The sequence below is a fragment of the Lissotriton vulgaris genome, chromosome 7 (assembly GCF_964263255.1).
Source record: "Lissotriton vulgaris chromosome 7, aLisVul1.2, whole genome shotgun sequence".
NCBI classification, from domain to species: domain Eukaryota; kingdom Metazoa; phylum Chordata; class Amphibia; order Caudata; family Salamandridae; genus Lissotriton; species Lissotriton vulgaris.
Window position 1 is genome coordinate 48,223,926 of NC_141695.1, and position 18,992 is coordinate 48,242,917.

Below are 18,992 nucleotides of genomic sequence, written 5' to 3' on the forward strand. Positions count from 1 at the left end.
AAAAAATGTAATAAAGTTAATTAAATTAATTTAAAATAATAAAAATATTATAACATTTTTTAAACAGTAATTAATTTAATTATAGTAATTTAATTAATATTAAAATTGATATTAATTTAATATATTTAAAATAATATAATTAATGAAATATAAAAAAATTATAAATAGAAAATAATATAATGTAATTAATTACAATAAATATAATTATAATTTAATTAAGTTATAAATAATACATAATATAATTATATTTAATAAAATTAAAATAATTTAATTAATTAAACATTTTTAAATAATATAATTTAATTATAATCGTTTATTAATAAAATTAAATTAATAATTGTAAATATAGTTATTAATGTAATTAAATTAAATAAAATTAATTTAATTAATTTAATTTATATAAAGTCGTAATACCCCTGTACCCCAAAACCCAAACCCTGCCCTAAAACCTAAAAACACCCCTGTACCCCAAAACCCAAACCCTGCCCTAAAACCTAAAAACACCCCTGTACCCCAAAACCCAAACACTGCCCTAAAACCTAAAAACACCCCTGTACCCCAAAACCCAAACCCTGCCCTAAAACCTAAAAACACCCCTGTACCCCAAAACCCAAACCCTGCCCTAAAACCTAAAAACACCCCTGTACCCCAAAACCCAAACACTGCCCTAAAACCTAAAAACACCCCTGTACCCCAAAACCCAAACACTGCCCTAAAACCTAAAAATACCCAAACACCCCAAAACATATACATCAGTACCCCAAAACATATACTCCTATACTCATACTTATTTTAAAAAATACTTAAATTAATATATTTAATTTATAATATTTAAAAACGAAATAAATATTTTTTAATAATTAATAATAATTAAATCAATTATAAAATATTAAATAAAAAAAAAAAAAAAATACTTACCAATACTTACGATGTAATGGTATGCGTTGTAATAGCATCTGCTATGTAATGCCATGCGTTGTAATGGCATGCATTGTAATGGTATTTGCGATGTAATAGCTGCGTTGTAACAGCATTACGTTGTAAAAGATGCGTTGTAGCGGTAACACACCTCTCAATCTATGTTCACATTGACCACGTTAAACAAATGTCTTTCTTTGTTGCATTAATTCTCCTCTTGTACTCAGAGAGAATATTTCCAAAAATTGTTCTTCCAAGAAGGTTGCTAGCGATGGGCGCCAAAGAAGAAAAGAGTTTGCACTTAGCTTTCGAAATCTCCTTGAAGCATTGTCCAGAATCAGTCCTTCAAACGATGTTCTTCAAACTGGGTGCCTAGGAGGAATCCTGGAGGTCTTTCGGAGATGCGCGATGTTTCCTCTAGCAAGGCTGGAAGGCTAAGCGTCTTCTAGAAGCTCGGGTGTGGTTTTTATAGTGGAACCACACCCAAACGTCGAGACGCATGCGTGCCTTCAGACGCTGTATTTCTCTCCTAGCGCGCAGAGAGAAATGTAAACAAACGCGTCTTTCTGTTTCTGACAGAAGCGGAGCACACGCGTTTCCCTGAAAAGCAAACCAACGCGTATTTCCGCTTTTCTGCAAGAACGTGGCAGAAACCAATATTGCTTTCCGTTCAAGCTTTGACATTGCATTCCGCTTCGAGTTAACACTTACCAAACGGATTAACCCCAGCTTACACCGCCAAGAGTCACAAAAAGGAAATCAGTGTTAACACAGTTTAATGTATACACAAGCATGTACTATAAAGATCATTTACACTAACACTTTCACACGGAGTGCAGGATGCACGGGACAGGGGTGGGTTTCCTAATTGGAATATAAGTTCCTATTTTTAAAACGTGCATGCTGCTGGCTTTTTACTCCTATGGGGATTGACGAGGTTGTGGCTTGATATCATGACAGTACCCCCCTCGTAGAATCCCTCCTAATACAGTAGGAACTGGCTTGGGCTTGTTAGGGTACTTAGCATGAAAGATTTTCAGAATTTTGGGAGCATTCTGCAGATTTACCAACGGTTCCCAAGTTCTTTCCTCAGGACCGTAACCTTTCCAGTCAACTAGGTAATGTAATTTTCCTTTTACCCTTTTGGAGTCTAGAACAGCTTTGACCTCAAATTCTGGAGTTCCATCAATATCTATAGCTGGAGGATTTTTAAGACTTCTGGTTCCAGGATTACAGGGTTTAATCAAAGAAATGTGGAATACAGGATGAATGCGAAACCTAGCTGGTAATGTTAATTTCACACAAACAGGGTTAATCACTCTTTCGATAGGGAAAGGACCTATGAACCTGGGGCGAAAAGTCTTGTGACATTTCAATCTAAGATTCTTAGTTGCCAACCAGACTTTGTCTCCTACTGAATACAGAGGTGATTCAGATCGATGCTTGTCAGCATATCTTTTTTGGGTTTCTTTGGCTTGTGCTAGATGTTGTTGAGCCTCTTGCTGAATACCAACTAGATCCTTTACATAGTCAGAAACTGCTGGAACTAAGGTTGGACACAAATCTGATCCTAGTATTTCCTTAGGATGATAACCAAAAGTGCAGAAGAAAGGGGACATACCAATAGAGGAATGGTCAGCATTATTATATGCGAATTCTGCAGCCAAAGAACATCTGACCAGTCCTGATCGTGAGTGGCTAATAGGCAACGTAATAGTTGTTCAACAGTTTGATTTGTGCGTTCCGTTAACCCATCAGTTTGAGGATGGTAACTCGTAGAGGTACGAATCTCCATGTTCAAAGCCTTCCCCAAATTACGCCAAAAATGGGAAATAAACTGTGGACCCCTGTCTGATATTAAGACTGATGGTATACCATGTAATTTCACTACTTCTTTCATGAAAATTTGAGTTAATTCTGAAGCTGTGGGAAGCTTAGAAAGAGGTATGAAATGAGCGTAGCGAGTGAAATGATCCACTACAGTAAGTATCGTAGTGTAGCCTGTCTTGGAGCGAGGTAACTCAACAATAAAATCTAGCGACACTGTATGCCAAGGCTGAGGTGGTAAAGTCAATGGCAATAGGAGACCACTAGGAGCATGATGTACAGGTTTGTTCTGACTACAAACAGTGCAAGTATCCACATAATGTTGTATGTCTTTATATAATGAAGGCCACCAAAACTTTCTCTTGATCAACTGATACATCTTTGTAACTCCAGGATGTATGGACAGAGAAGTATCATGATACAACTGTAAAACCTTTTTCTGAAGAGATTCAACAGGTACAAAAACTTGATTATTCATGTACAAAACATTGTCTTTCCATTGTAACAAAGGATAGTCTTTACAGCAAGCCTCCTTTGATTGTGATTGGAAGGCTTCTTTAAGATCTAATACAACATCTGAATCTACAAGACCAACAAGAAAACGTTCAGCAGGAATAATCGGAAGTACTGGCTCTTGTCTTATGTTCATATCATCACTACCTCCAATTCTTGATAAAGCATCCGCTTTATTGTTTTCTTTTCCGGGACGATAGGTGATGATAAAGTCAAAATCATTAAAGAACAAAGTCCACCTTAGCTGTCGAGCTGACAAAGCCTTTACAGATTTAAGTGACTGAAGGTTTCTGTGATCTGTGTAAATGGTCACTGGATGTCTGGCCCCTAGCAAGTAGTGTCGCCATTCTTTGAAGACAGCTTTAATGGCTAGCAATTCTCTATCTGCGATGGCATAATTCTGTTCAGTAGGATTGAGTTTTCTAGAGAAAAAGGCAACCGGATGCATTTGACCAGTGTTAGTACTTCTTTGGGAGAGTATGCCTCCAATAGCGAATTGAGATGCATCAGCCTCAACGATAAATGGTTGGGAAGGATCTGGGTGTTTTAAAATCGGAGCGGTAGTAAATTGAATTTTCAATTTCTGAAAAGCTTTTTCAGCTTCGGCGTCCCATTCAAATTTCACGTTTTTTCTTAGTAATTTAGTGATTGGGGTGATTATTTGTGAAAAATGCTTAATGAATCGCCTATAGAAATTTGCGAATCCCAAAAAGCTCTGAATTTGTTTAACGCTGTTTGGAATGGGCCAATCAATTATGGCTTGCACTTTCTTTTGATCCATCTCTATGCCAGAAGGGCTGAGGATATACCCCAAGAAATCCACGGTGGTAACATGGAACAAACTTTTCTCTAGTTTCACAAATAGAGAATTCTGCAAAAGCTGTTTCAAAATGGCTCGTACTTGCTTCACATGCTCAGAAGTATTTTTGGAGTAGATGAGGATATCATCAATATAGACGATACAACAAACATCAAGAAATTCCCTTAAAACCTCATTTATGAAGAACTGAAATGCTGCTGGAGCGTTGCAGAGTCCGAAGGGCATGACTTGATACTCATAAAGTCCAAACTTTGTGCGGAAAGCTGTTTTCCACTCATCACCCTCTCGGACTCTTACTAGGTGACATGCTCCTCGTAAATCAAGTTTTGTATAGATTGCTGCATCTTTTATCTGATCAAGTAAAGTCGGGATTAAGGGCAATGGGTACCTATTCTTGACAGTCATGTTGTTAATTGCGCGATAGTCGATGCAAGTGCGCAATTCTCCTCCCTTCTTTGGTATAAAAAATAAAGGAGAGGAGACTGGGGACTTAGAATGTCTGATAAAACCGTTAGCAAGGTATTCATCCAAATATGACCTGAGATGTTCGTTTTCCTTCTCCGTAAGGGCATAGATTCTACTGCATGGTAGTGTAGCTCCTGGAATTAGATCGATTTGACAATCATAATCCCTGTGCGGTGGCAAGGTATTGGCTTTAGTTTTGTCAAATACATCCAGAAGATCATGATAGTCTTCAGGGACCCCTGTAATAGTTAGTACACTCTGAATTTGTTTAGGAAAGTTATAGCCCTGAACTATGAGATCGGTACCTGGATATTGCCTAAAGCACTTTGCATGACAGTAATCGGATTTGAAGAGAATGGTTCTGTTAACCCAATCTATGTAAGGGTTGTGGAGGACTAACCAAGGGATACCCAAGATCAGACCAAACTGAGGGGCATCTATAATATCAAAGGTTATATCTTCACTGTGTTTAGTTGCACAAATCATAGTTAAGATCTCAGTGTGATGTTGTATTGGACCTGAGGTTAGTTCCTTTCCATCTACGGCCCTGACTATTTCTGGGGATTTTTTCTCGGTTCTTTGCAAACCTAACTTCTCAAACAATTGGGTGTCGATAAAATTGCCTGTGGCTCCTGAATCTATCAAAGCATCCACAGACCAAGAGCGAGTGTTATCTAATTGGGATTGAAGTAGAACTCTCATACAAAGATGACTATGAGAGATAGTTGGAGCATTAGAGGCCAAGCTAAGCTGTTTACCCGATAAACTGACCTCCTGGTCTACCGAGCTCACACGTTTTCCGCCTGCGATATCGCATTGACATCGACTGATTTTGTTTTAGGTTTTATGGGACGAGTTGGGCACTCCTTGACGAAGTGCCCAGATTTCCCGCAATACATACACTGATTCAACTTTCTCCTTTTCTCTCTTTCATCTTTAGACAGAGGACCTCTAACTGTCCCTATTTGCATTGGTTCAGTTGGATCTTGTCTAGGCGTGGCTTCATGCTTAGGGTTCGTCTTGTCTTTAGATAAAAAGAACTTAAAATCTGTCTTTCCTTTTTCTCCCTTTCTTTCTAAAATGCGATGGTTTAACTTAACTACCAGATCTATAAATTCTTCGCAGTCAGTGGGAGGATCAAGAATCTGAGTAACCATGTCTTTCAAGTCGTCTTTCAAACCCCTATAGAACAAAGACACTCTTTTGTCTTCTGGCCATTCCGCTTCTATTACCAACCTGTTGAAGGAGGAGATGTAATGTAAAAGATCCGAGGACCCTTGTTTTAAACTTAGTAGCTCGTAATCTGCCGACTGCACAAAGACATGCTTGGCAAATAGTTTTTTCATGGTATTTTTAAATCGTTTTAGATCGTATAAAATTGCATCATTCCTTTCTACATAAGGTACAGACCAGAGAGCTGCCTCACCACCTAAATAAGAGAGGATAAAAGCCACCTTAGCCGAATCATCAGGAAATGCAGTGGGTTTAGCTACAAAATGCAGATGGCATTGATTTAAAAATATGGCAAACTTGTTGCAGTCCCCATAGAATCTCTCGGGCGGTGCCAAGGGTACAGAAATAGGGGTAACCACCTGAATTTGGGTGGATGCAGAAGGGGAACTAGATGCGTTACCACTATACAGGGTTTGCAGTGGAGGTTGGAAGGTAGCTGGCCTAATAGGAGAAGTCCATGATGATTTAGAAGTTTGTATATTGCTTTGTAGCTCAGAAACATCCCTACGTAGTTCTGCATTCTCGTGTCTAATTTGAACTAACATAGCTGCTATGTCTTGAAGAGACACTTCATCTGTTTGGTCCATAGCGTCTGGGCAAAACTGTTTCCGTGGGCTTAGCCTTCTGTCAGGTGATTCAAGTCACTCTTACCTGCAAGGCTGTGCAATCTTACCTGTAAGGTGCTTGACGGGTTTTGCGGAGACGCTATGAGCCAAACTCCCTGAAACCTATCCTACCTCTGGTGGTTTGTAGATTTACACGCCAAGATGCTGGATAGCTAAAAGGGAGAGTGGCCGGATCTGACGCTAATGTGAGTTCTTGTAGTCGACCTGCAAAACAACAAGCTCACCTTAGTATCTATCTTATTCTCAAAAGATTGACTCTCTCTCTTACTTTTTTCCTATACTATAAACCAGTGAAGCCTTTTCGGATTTAAATATCCTACCTGCGATCTACCAAGAATGGCTTCGCGTCCTGGAAGTGGTGTGGTGTGTCGATACAGGTTAGCAGAGGTGTGATGATGAAGGACATTCAGTTCTTGAAGTTAAATGCTGAGAGAAGTAGTTTCACTACAAAGATACAAAGGCACAATTATACCTATTCTAAAAGAAAAAATCCTAAACCAACTTCTTTTTCTATCACACTTACTTTTTTGCTAACTGTGAATACTTTCACCACTTCCACATTTTCAGATGACTTGATTCCCTGCTTAAAGAACTAAAAGATATATACATACAGCAAACAAGAAATGTACATTAACAAGAAAGGTACTTAATACCTAAACAGAATTCACTGTCCACATTGAACACATCTCAATCTATGTTCACATTGACCACGTTAAACAAATGTCTTTCTTTGTTGCATTAATTCTCCTCTTGTACTCAGAGAGAATATTTCCAAAAATTGTTCTTCCAAGAAGGTTGCTAGCGATGGGCGCCAAAGAAGAAAAGAGTTTGCACTTAGCTTTCGAAATCTCCTTGAAGCATTGTCCAGAATCAGTCCTTCAAACGATGTTCTTCAAACTGGGTGCCTAGGAGGAATCCTGGAGGTCTTTCGGAGATGCGCGATGTTTCCTCTAGCAAGGCTGGAAGGCTAAGCGTCTTCTAGAAGCTCGGGTGTGGTTTTTATAGTGGAACCACACCCAAACGTCGAGACGCATGCGTGCCTTCAGACGCTGTATTTCTCTCCTAGCGCGCAGAGAGAAATGTAAACAAACGCGTCTTTCTGTTTCTGACAGAAGCGGAGCACACGCGTTTCCCTGAAAAGCAAACCAACGCGTATTTCCGCTTTTCTGCAAGAACGTGGCAGAAACCAATATTGCTTTCCGTTCAAGCTTTGACATTGCATTCCGCTTCGAGTTAACACTTACCAAACGGATTAACCCCAGCTTACACCGCCAAGAGTCACAAAAAGGAAATCAGTGTTAACACAGTTTAATGTATACACAAGCATGTACTATAAAGATCATTTACACTAACACTTTCACACGGAGTGCAGGATGCACGGGACAGGGGTGGGTTTCCTAATTGGAATATAAGTTCCTATTTTTAAAACGTGCATGCTGCTGGCTTTTTACTCCTATGGGGATTGACGAGGTTGTGGCTTGATATCATGACAGGTATTTACCGATTCGGTAATTGATATTCATTCCTATGGGCCTGCAGGTAGTAATTACCAAATCACATGATTCTGTATTTAAGAATCGGTAATCTCGGATTACCTACATCTGGCCCCAAGTCTTAGATAGAGTCTTATCCAGGTTACCAAATTAACAACAAATGTTAATTCACTGCTTTATGCTTACAAAACCAAAGGAACCAACTTCACAAATGCAAAGGATTGGGATATTTACCTATTGTATTAACAAGTAAATTCTTCATTATTAGTACATTTCAAAAAAAGCAATTCTACAAGTTATTTATTAAAAAAAAACATACAATACATAATAATAATATATATTTTTTTTTTTAAAAAGACTGTCGACGTGGCATTTTGATGTTCTAATAGATCGTAACCTTCTTCGGGACAACAATGTCAAGTTTTAAAACATCTAAGCAAAAATCTGAACATTGAGTTATTATACATTACCAGTCTGTTCTTCATAATAACTCAATGTTCAGATTTTTGTTTAGATGTTTTTCAAAAAAATATTTGTTTTATAATATGTGTTGTATGTTTTCTTTAATAAATATCATGTAAAATTGCTTTTAATTGAAACCTACTAAAAATTAAGAATTTACTAGTTAATAAAATAGGTAAATATCTCATTCCTTTGCATTTGTGAAGTTGGTTTGTTTGGTTGTGCAAACATAAAGCAGTGAATTAACATGTTGTTGTAAATTTGGTGATAACCTGGATAACTCTATCTTAGACTAAGTCCCTTTTCTCATATGAGAAAAGAGAGGCCCTGGAGGAGATAATCTCTTCCCAAACGCATTAAAAGGAAAAGGGAATTTTGTTTCTAAATTAACAGATGATCACTATTGGTGCCAGGCAGTGAGTCATTGTCAGAGTGGAAAGTATTTGCATTGTCTCCTTGGTTGGAATCTCCATCTGTGTCCCTGATTCGGCAAGTGCCATCCTCCGAGGCTGCCCTCCTTTTCCTGTACAGAGTGGCCGGCAACGTGGCACCACCTCCTTTCCTGAGGTTCCACATAAGCCGCCTCCTCAATTTTATCCTCTGCGGTCTAGGAGCCCATCTGGAGAGGGTCTCCCTGGATGGTATCTCTGTCCCTCCCCTGCCCTGCTGCAACCTTGGTCTTTCCTCGATCCATGCCCAGGCTTCCTTGGGTGTCTGAAAAAAGTGGGCAGTTCCCTGGAATATTACCTTCTATTTAGCCGGAAAGAGGAGCATATATTGAAGTTTCATGGCTCAGACTTTGCTTTTCACGGAGTCGAAAGTGTGCCGCATCTTCTGCATGTCCCTGGAATCGTCGAGGAAAATCTTCGTAATGGCAATGGCCAGTTTGAGTTTCCCTACTTTCCTTGCCTCTCAGAGAATCATTTGTTGGTCCTGATAATTCAAGAATTTCGCAATTAGTGGGCGCGGTGAGGCTGCCGGGGGGTCTTGCATTGGGCATCCTATGCACCATATCGTTGATAAAACAGGTAGAGGTCTGTGCCCCCAGGAGAGTATATCGCAGCTACTTCGCCAGGAAGATGACCGGGTCAGATCCTTCCTGTCCCTCTGGTACCCCATTAAAGGGAAGATTATTTATCCTGGCCCGATTTTCAGCATCATCCACCCGCCAGGCCATTCCTTGCATATCAGCTTGTAGTTCTTTATTGTCTTTTTAGAATGCATACAATGTGTTCTCCACTTCCGAGATACATATTTCTGCCTGTGTTACTTGGTCTGCAATATTGCATACATCCTGCTGCGGGAAGGTCACCTCCGATCTGTTCTCAGCCATCTTGCCCTCGATGTCCTCCCTTGAGGCATGGATCACAGTGTTGTCCAGTGGATCTGCAGCCGCCTTGCCCGACTCGGTATTCAGCGGGATCGCCTTTGTGAACTTGTCCAAATGCCCTCGTTTCTTTGTCCTGGGTTCCTTGTCCCTCGCCTTCTGTGAAAACAGGCAGAGTGAGTCGCAACTTCGGTGGAGGGGTGTCCTCTTCCAGCGCCATCACCCATGGATGAACACCCGGCCCAATTCCAAGCGCCCACAGTTCCGTCTGAACTCACCATGTATCACTAGGGCGTGGACATTTATCCAGCAAACACTTAAAAGACCCCAATGCGTCTTATAGACTCCGTTATCTTGCTCACTTGGGTCTCCGGGAGCGCTGAGAGATCAGCCGCATAGGGGACCATGCTTCATGCCCGCAGCTGCTATGGCTAGCTACAGCCTGGTCGCCTTACTGGCTTCGCAGCCCTCCTCTTCCTTACCACAGCGCAGGGCCACAACCGGCCTTTCCCCACTAAATAAATCAAACATGAATATATCCGTTTTTACTCATCCCTGGGTGGAAATGATGGAGCTCCCAGCTGGGCCTCACTGACATCACAGGGCGCCGTGAACAAGACCTTTATCCCTGCCACAGAGTGGGAGTCATTGGTGTGGGACCCCATAGGCGTTTTCACCTGTGTACGGCACAGAATTATTGCATGTCTAGGGTCGTTTGCCCCAGGGACCAGCCCACAATCACGGTCATAGCACAGTCTTCCCCCTACACAGGAGACGGAAGAGATGGTGCAGGAAATGTCTCTCCAGGCAGAAATGGGCCTCCAACTCCGAGGCTTCAATGCTGCATGGGTAAACTCTTTATAGCCCCTCATAGTATATACAGCAGTTCAATGTGGACCTCCCTGGACAGGACGGCTCCCAGACTGGGGACACGGGACGCGTCCTTCAGCACAACCAAAGGGAGGAGAGAAGGTGCCCAGGGGTGGACTGCAACCCTTCACCCCACATCCCAGCCCTGGTACAGTCACTCAGCACCACTGCTGCAGCCTTAAGGTCAGTCCCCGTGCAGGGCAGGAGCCCAAACGCCGATCCAGCCTACAAGGGGCAGCTGCGCACTCTCACCTCCAGGGCACCAGCCGCATCTCCGGGATTACCAGGTCGCGATCCTCCGCTGGGTCTTCTGTTTATTAAACTGGGACCCCCAGATGGCGGAACAGCTCCACAGGCGATCACTGTAACAAAAAGTGGGGAAATCGATGGACTCCAATCACCGGGCCCAACTCAGCAGCATGACGGCTACTGTCTCCAGTGCGCTACCACCGCCGTCCCCCAGGTACTTCTCTCCTTCAGCGAGAGTGGGCACCGAAGCTTCACACGATCTCGGAACATCACCAAGCAGGACTCTCGAGCTCCCTCAGAGCACTCTCTATTCAGCCAGGCCCCGTGTGGCACCGCTAACAAGTACTGCGTCACCAACGGATCACATCAGCCACGTTGGAAGCCACAGCCTGCTTCACCACCTCGCAGGTTCAGGATTCTACAGAACAGGATTTGGCATCAGGCAGCCTCTGGAGTAGAGTCAGGGTGTCAGGAGGACTCAGGTTATAAAATATTTTGCAGATGATGTCTGGATATGCAGGATAAATCACAGGATTGATGACGGGCGATCGGAGCTCCGGTGAGCACGTCTATTCAGCCTTGCTGCTGGCCACGCCCCCTCTGGCTAACATACTTGAACTGGGTTATGTACTTGCTTTGACTAAATTCTATTCAAAATGTGCCTTTTCTCTTCTGACTGTTTTACTTTCAATCTTGTTGTAGTCTTCTTTGCCAACCTGGGATTGAGTTACTATACTTTCAAAATGAAATATATGTTCTCTTTCTATCACAGATAGTTGTATTCAATAACACACAATTTAATACATTGGTGCTCCAAAATCAATTCACATTTACTTCTGTCCTTATTCAGAGAGGTGAAGACAGAGACATTTTTTGATTATTTGAACTATTTTTGTTTTATGTCATATGTAAGATTACATTTTCTGCAGATAAAATGCTATTGATACTTACTATAGTTATGTTAAGATAGGTGGCACCATTGCTGTTGTTATAGTGGAACAGCAAAAAGGTTCTGGCGCATTCAGTCACTTTCTCACTCTTCTATTACTTATTCTGATGTTCACACTTGATGCCTCCTAAAGAAATGCAGTTGAAGCTGCTTTATCACTGGTGCCCCTCAATTACAGGGAAATGAAGCTGATATTAAAAAAATCTATTTTCTACAATACACAGCAGAATATATCCTTCTTAGAGATAAAATCTTTCATTTGAGAAGAAAATGTATGAATTTGCATAAACCCCTGCTTCATGTACCTTCACTCAGTGGCATTGCTTTGTGTTGCAGGGTCAAATAAGGGACCACATTGAAGCCTCCACAGCTGATTATCATGGACTCAATCACTGTCTATGAACACGCCAATTACCAGGGACTCCAGAAGACTTTTACTGCAGATGTTCCAAATCTGTTAAATGAATACTTCAATGACTGTATCTCCTCTGTAAAGATCGTCGGGCAGCCCTGGGTCCTGTACGAGCATCCCAACTATCAGGGATGGTGCTTAGCCTTAGAGGAGGGAGAATACTCAAAGCTCAGCAGGAATGATAAGGTATCTTCTCTTAAACTGATCTCTGAAGACCTGAGCAACCCCGAGATCACAGTCTATGAGCATATCAATGCTGGGGGTAAGGAGGTAGTGCTGACTGAAGAGACCAACCTAACATTTGGAACCATAAATGATACAATATCCTCCCACAGAGTCCAGAGTGGAGCATGGCTTCTCTACGAGCATCCAAAGAGAGGTGGAAAGTATATTGTAGCAAGGGCTGGCGAATATTTGGCAAAGTATTCTAATATTGGTTTTAATGATAAAGTCTCCCACGTGTATCCTCTGCAGGCTGGGACATCCTCTGTGACAGCCACAATTCTGTGGGACAAGAAAAAGGTGGAGCATGTAAGGAACATTCATATAGACGATTATTCTTTTACCAATGACACAAGCATCGAGCAGCAGTTCACCGCCACTTCTACCAAAGAGTTTGAAAAATATGTCTCCCATAGATTTGAATTCAGCAATGAGACAGCAGTCAAGGTGGGAACCTCAATTACATTGTTAGATGTCATCACTATTAATGCAGAGGTGTCCAACACCTTCACAGTGACGAAAGGTAAGAGTGAGTCATCCACCACAAGGAAAAAGGCAGAGTTGAGCTTGCCGGTGATAGCACCACCACGCACAACATTGACAGTCATTGTCATGTGCAAAGAGGTCACAATCTCAGTGCCGGTGGAGCTGAAAATTGTCCAGGGCAGTAAAACCGACTTCGAAACTGCAGCATACCATTGTACGTCCGGTACAGAAATCTACATTGATCTGCAGTCCTTTCCCATAAATTGATTCTAGTAGGAATCACAATTTCCTCTATTCAGTGGCCATGACTTAACATTTATTAGATATTCATTTAGTGATCGTGATTGTGTTTTGCTGATAACTGAGAAACATGAGAAGGATCCTTTAATTTATATTTGCCATTTTCCTGAACCTGTTTCAAAAAAATTACTCTTAGGTACCCAGCAGTGATCCTGTGATCCAACTCTTATGATTTCTACTTTGAAGAAATGGTAAAGGATAAGACACCTGAGGTGTCAATATTTGGCTATGGGACACTGCACGGCCAAACATTTAACATTAAAACAAAAAAGGTTTCCCTTGTTTCATATGCTTATGATTGTGAGGAGTAACATTAACTAAATCTAGTCAACTGAATAACTCCTATAAAGTTCTTTGTGCCAGAAAGGTCACATAAAAAACCCATAGGTACAGGCTTCAATAACATCAAGTAGATGCTGCAGTATACATTAATCCATAAATGTGCTGCTCTAATGCCTTTACTGTATTTTATTTCATTTTCAGGGTTTCCTTTTTAAGTATTTGCTTAAATTGCAATGCTGCTCAACATCATACATGTAGACTTTCCATGTTCTCATTTGAAGTCTGACTCATTAATATGTGTCTGCACGGGTGGTTTGAAGAGACCAGTCTCTGGCAAGCTAGCTGACTGTAGCTTCCAAGAGACAGTGTGACAACGTAAAAAAGGAAAAATATTCTAGTTTCTAAGAATGCCTGTCCCACATACCATGCTTCGAGTTTTTGCATTCTTCTCACCTTGCTACATACATATCATTACATCTGGGTAAATATATACCTGCTTCCTTACTACCTGAAAAGTCCTGGCATACACACATTCAAACAATGTACTGATGACACACAATTCTACTTAAAAGTCTTGTCTTCCATAGACATCCAATGGTTCAAACACTGTTTGCACATTATCCAGTTCTGGATGTTTAGCTCCTAACAGAAGTTCAATGCTACCAATTCAGAAATCCTGTATTCTTCAAGATCTACAAACTAGACACAATACTAATATTACTATCAAGTAAGAAGATCCGACAGAAGCATTATTATTTACTATACTCCTCTAAACGTACTGGGCCCAACTGCGATTAGACAATTCACATCACTACACTTTACCGCAAAGACAATGTTCCTCCTATGGATCTTTGTTTGTCGTAGTGAGGGGTAACACATCAGGATGTCCAAAACTTGTTAGCCACACACTGTGGGCCAATATTCGATAGCCAACTCATAAGTTTGAGATAATGCAGCCTTTGGGGAAAAATCCAACTTCACATGCATTTAAAGTTAGCATTTCTTATTTAGTCAACTCATATGTAGGTTCAAGCATAATTAAATAAATCAAGCATTGAATATAAAGACATAATTGTAATGTTTGTCAGCAATTACTACTTCAAAATGTCTAAACTTGATCTTGGCCTGCTACCACAATTTTCAATGTACATCAATGTAAAATATTCCTAAAAATCATTTTATTAAAATAGCGTTTAGGCTTTCATGTCAAGTATTAATACTGTAAATGTCATCAATATACATTTGCATCAAGTTCTACTTCTCGTGGTGCATTACAATGAAAGCAATAGAGATGCTAAGTCTCATCATTAAGAATTGCACTGTTTTGTCAGTAAAAGCATTTTCATCAGAAATGTTCATTCTGTTTGGTTATAATAATTATTACACTGACATTCTTTTGTTTCAACAAAAGGCAAGCACGCTTTTATGATGCTAGTACTTCAACATTTCTCAGTTGTGTGGTGTATCAACAGTTTTATTTGATGTTATGGCCGCTTTTATTTTATCGCCTTATTTCCACATTGCCACTAACTGCAGTTAGCGGCAATTTTACAGCATGAATGTGAATTTTCTAGATTGCCTCTTCTGTTAGAGGAACTTAACGAAAATGAGATGCAAGGTAGGCATTTTCATGAAAAAACTGCCGCTAAACACACATCGAGACATTTACAAGGAAAACCAGAAACTGCAGCTAGCTCAAATTAGCACAAGTTTTTTTTTATGGCAATACTTACCTGGTCTTGAAAAAGGTGCAAACAAATCTGTATTTAAGGAAGACAATCCTAGACCCTCATTGGCAACCTTATTGATGCGGAACAATCGCCAAAGGACACCGCTCATCCACCTCAGTCCGGATCAGGGGATAGCCCATTACAGGTTGAAAAGGTTCTCCATTCTATGCCTACTCAATTGGAAAGAGCCTAGGCTGCAGGCCACATCCCACAGCAGCTCCACAGAGCAAGCTTCTTTGTGCTGCACATGTTGGCTTCATGTCTCCCAGTCATCCCTCTCCAGGTTTTTTCCCCACTATCTTGGATACCATAATCAGCCTGCATCTACGCTTTTCCAATACTGCGCAAGAACAACTCGCCAACAAGCAAGGCTTCTATGCCATTGCTTGCTTTCCACATGTGTTGGGGGCAATGGACTGCACCCTTGTGCAACTTGTGCCTCTTGAGCAAGGCATTGCACACATCTACAGGAACAGGTAGAACATATACTCTATGAATGTGCATGCAGTGTCCATGATTCCTACATCTTCCCCCAATCCGTCATTGACCAGCAGTTCCAGAATGGCATCTATGGCAATGGACTGCTTGTTGGTTAGTACAAACTGAGCACACCACACACCTCAAGTCACCCAATCATGTAGATCAACTATGTGAGAATGCTCATGTAGCAAATTGAATTGAGCATACATTGTAACTGGGCCAACTACTAAACGCAAGCACCTAAAGGCAAAGAACAACATATATGTAAGTTGCCCCAACACAACAGAAGGCTAAAAATACTATCACAAACCATTAAGTCACTCAAGGAAAACAGATCTGGCAGAACTTATCAAACAAAAATTGCAAGTAATGAATGCAGCAGGTGCCACAAGGCATATGCTTCCGATGTGCTGCATTAATTCTGAAGCAAAGCCATGCGCCATATGTACAACAATATGACAAATCACTCTGTGGAGGCCTGAACTGGTCTGCAAAATAATAATGGTGTGTTGTATTTTTCACAATATCTGCGTAAGGACTAATACACCTCTTCCAGACGACCAGGCAGAGTGTAGGAGAGTAGGGTCTGCTATCCTATGGTCACCCCAAATTTTTGCTTTTTGCTTCACTGGTTTCTGACTTAATGTGGCTGTGGGCCTGCTAATCAGACCCACAGCCTGCTGTTCTCTCTCTAAATTGATGCCAATGCACTTTAGGTGCATTACGAATTGGAACTGGTTCACCTTATGAGCCCCTGTAATAGTGCACCCTAGGTGCCCAGGGCATAGGTGTATCCAAGGCCTACCAGGGGCTGCAGCACGTATTGTGCCACCCCTGGCCTGGCCTCCATATTTGACACAACTGGCTGATCACTCAGCTGGGGTAAGTCGGTGTAACCACCTCTTACTTAGGTATAGTATGTCTGTGCCTAACCCTAAACTGGACACATATGTTCCTATCAGCCACTCCTATGGAAGGCCTCATCAATCCTGGAGGCAGAGTGCTTGGAAATATGTGAGATGGTGCTCTGGCATGAGCTGAGCCTGTCTGCAGCTGTCGGGAACAACTCCCTAAGCTGTTCCGGGATATTGCCATACCATATACTCTTAAGTGCATTATAATCCTCGCGGTTAAATGCTATCTTTGGTTTGGCTTTATCAAAACATGTCGAGTAAGGTGTCATACGAATTGGAATACTATCCCCTCGCCAATTCTGGCGACGGGGATAGCATTCCACCCTTCTAGAGGGACACGACATGTGTGTAGCCTTAACCCCGGTTAAAGTTAAACAGAGCCTCAGCTTCACAAAATGGACGCTGCCACCACAGACACAAGTCTGGCCTCCTGCTGCTGACCGAAACTCGGCAGATGGTGGCCTGGACAAAGGGTTTCCTGCCTTGGGAGGTGCGAGCACCACCCCAGACAGGATTTTGCCTATTGGGTAGGACAGGGCTGAATAGAATCAGACATGCCCGGGGCACACAAGGTGTCCCCGTGCATAGGCCAGTCCAAACCGGTTCTGGGGCCTTCCAGCCCCAGTCCTGGCGCGGAGCTGGACAAAGGAAAGGGGGTGTAACCGCCCCCCTTCCTGGTTCCTCCCAGAGGAGGGACCTAGTAGGTGATCCACCCCCAGTTTGGGAATAAGAGGGGGAGCAGTGCCGTAGCACAGCAGATCATCCCGAAATCAACTTTAAACAAGAAGAAGACTGGACTTCGACATTCTGCTGCACAGAAGACTGAAGAGAATCTCCCTTGTGGCCTAGGAGTGGCCACCCTGTGAACACAGGTACCAACCAGCAACTCGACGTCTGCTTTGCCGCCGCCTCCCGCCGGAGACCGAGCCCAGAGCCTGACAAGAACCAGACTCCCAGACTTCTCAGAGCCCGACCCACAGTCCCTGCAAAGAAGGGACCCGTGGAGGCACCGAGCGACGTGGGACCGGACCTCTTGGAAGACACTCGAAAAGCTGACTGCGCAGCTTCTGAGGCATCCTCGACGTTGTGCTTTGGGGATTGAGAACCCCCACCACCGAGCAGCCCTTGCACCGAAGATCAGCCCTCCAGCATCTCCACGATCTGCGTGGGGCCCTTTTGCATTGTGCCACTCGACGCGCCATCCCGGCCACTAGCCACGTGGTCAGCGGCCATCTTGGCGACGAACCCGAAGATTTAAACAGCAGGTCTGGTTGCTCCAGACCTACCCAAGCTCCTGTGAAAAGGAGCACCCGCTCTGACCTTGCTGGTCCGAGTGAACAGCATCTTTCAACTTCTGCGTGGCTTGCATTTGCCAAGGCCTGTTTGCTCCGATCAGGTTGCCGACACCGCCATCAGCGAGAAGCCTACGTGGGACAGCTCGTGACCGACTCCTGGACGTCCTCGACCCCGGGTATCCACGTGGCTGCAGAAAGAAGCTACCCGACAACGCCTGTTTGCACCCGACATCGCCTGGTTCCAATCTGGTTCCACGGTAGTCACTGGCTAGTGACTTTGAACACTGTCCCCTCTGCTTTCAGGTCTTCACATCTTCCGATCCACCCTTGGATCCACCGGAACTCTTCTCATCGAGCCGCCTGCAGCTTCTTCAGCTCCAAGCACCATCGACCAGCGTGACGAAACCCGACACAACTTCGACCCTGTGCACCCGCTTCCTGTGGGTGAGGTAACTCAGCTCCGCCGGTGCTCCTGCACTGGTACACATCCCAAGGGCCTGTGTTTTAAGTTTCAGCTCCGTAGGTCACTCGGAAGGTTCCTAACTTTCTAACTTTGTGCTTTTTACGCACCATAGACTTTGTATTGAGAAGTGCGTGCACTTTGAACACTGCCCCCGAGTCCCGTGGGCCTTTCCCGACTTAGTTAACTCCAGTCTCGAATAGCTCCAGCGATTCCCAAGGCCCTAGGCCTCTTCACTTTCCTCTAGGTATCTCTTATACCACTTTCTTAGTATATGGTTTAGGTGGCCCCTAGGGCTCATCCATATTGTGCAACTTTTGTGTATTTTAAACTGTCTTGTGATTTAACGCTTGTGCTTCTGTGCTCATAAAGAGTCCAGGGGATTTTAATAGTTAATAAATCAATATATATTTTCAATATATATCTGTGTGGTGTCCCTTTCATTTGGTATTCAAGGGGGTTGTGTATGGTATAACAGCTGGCTTCACATGCCTTTCAGAGTTTAGCCTAAGACTGCTTTGTCCACGTTACCACTAGGATAACTGGTCTACAAGGTTGAATTACAACCATCATCATAAGGGTTGCTTGGCATGGTACAAAGTGATCACTAGAATTAGTGAGCATTATATACCAGGCCAACTTCTCACATTGGTGAGCAG

General features: G+C 42.6%; 1 pseudogene across 1 annotated transcript in view; it reads left to right on the forward strand.

Annotated features, from left to right (window-relative positions):
- LOC147700690 (epidermal differentiation-specific protein pseudogene) overlaps window positions 1-16,238 on the forward strand; it is an 88,989-nt pseudogene extending 72,751 nt beyond the window's left edge. Inside the window, exon 3 of the transcript XR_015297399.1 lies at window positions 12,089-16,238. The product of XR_015297399.1 is annotated as an epidermal differentiation-specific protein pseudogene (transcript). The remainder of the gene's footprint in view (window positions 1-12,088) is intronic.
- Window positions 16,239-18,992: the final 2,754 nt, after the last annotated feature.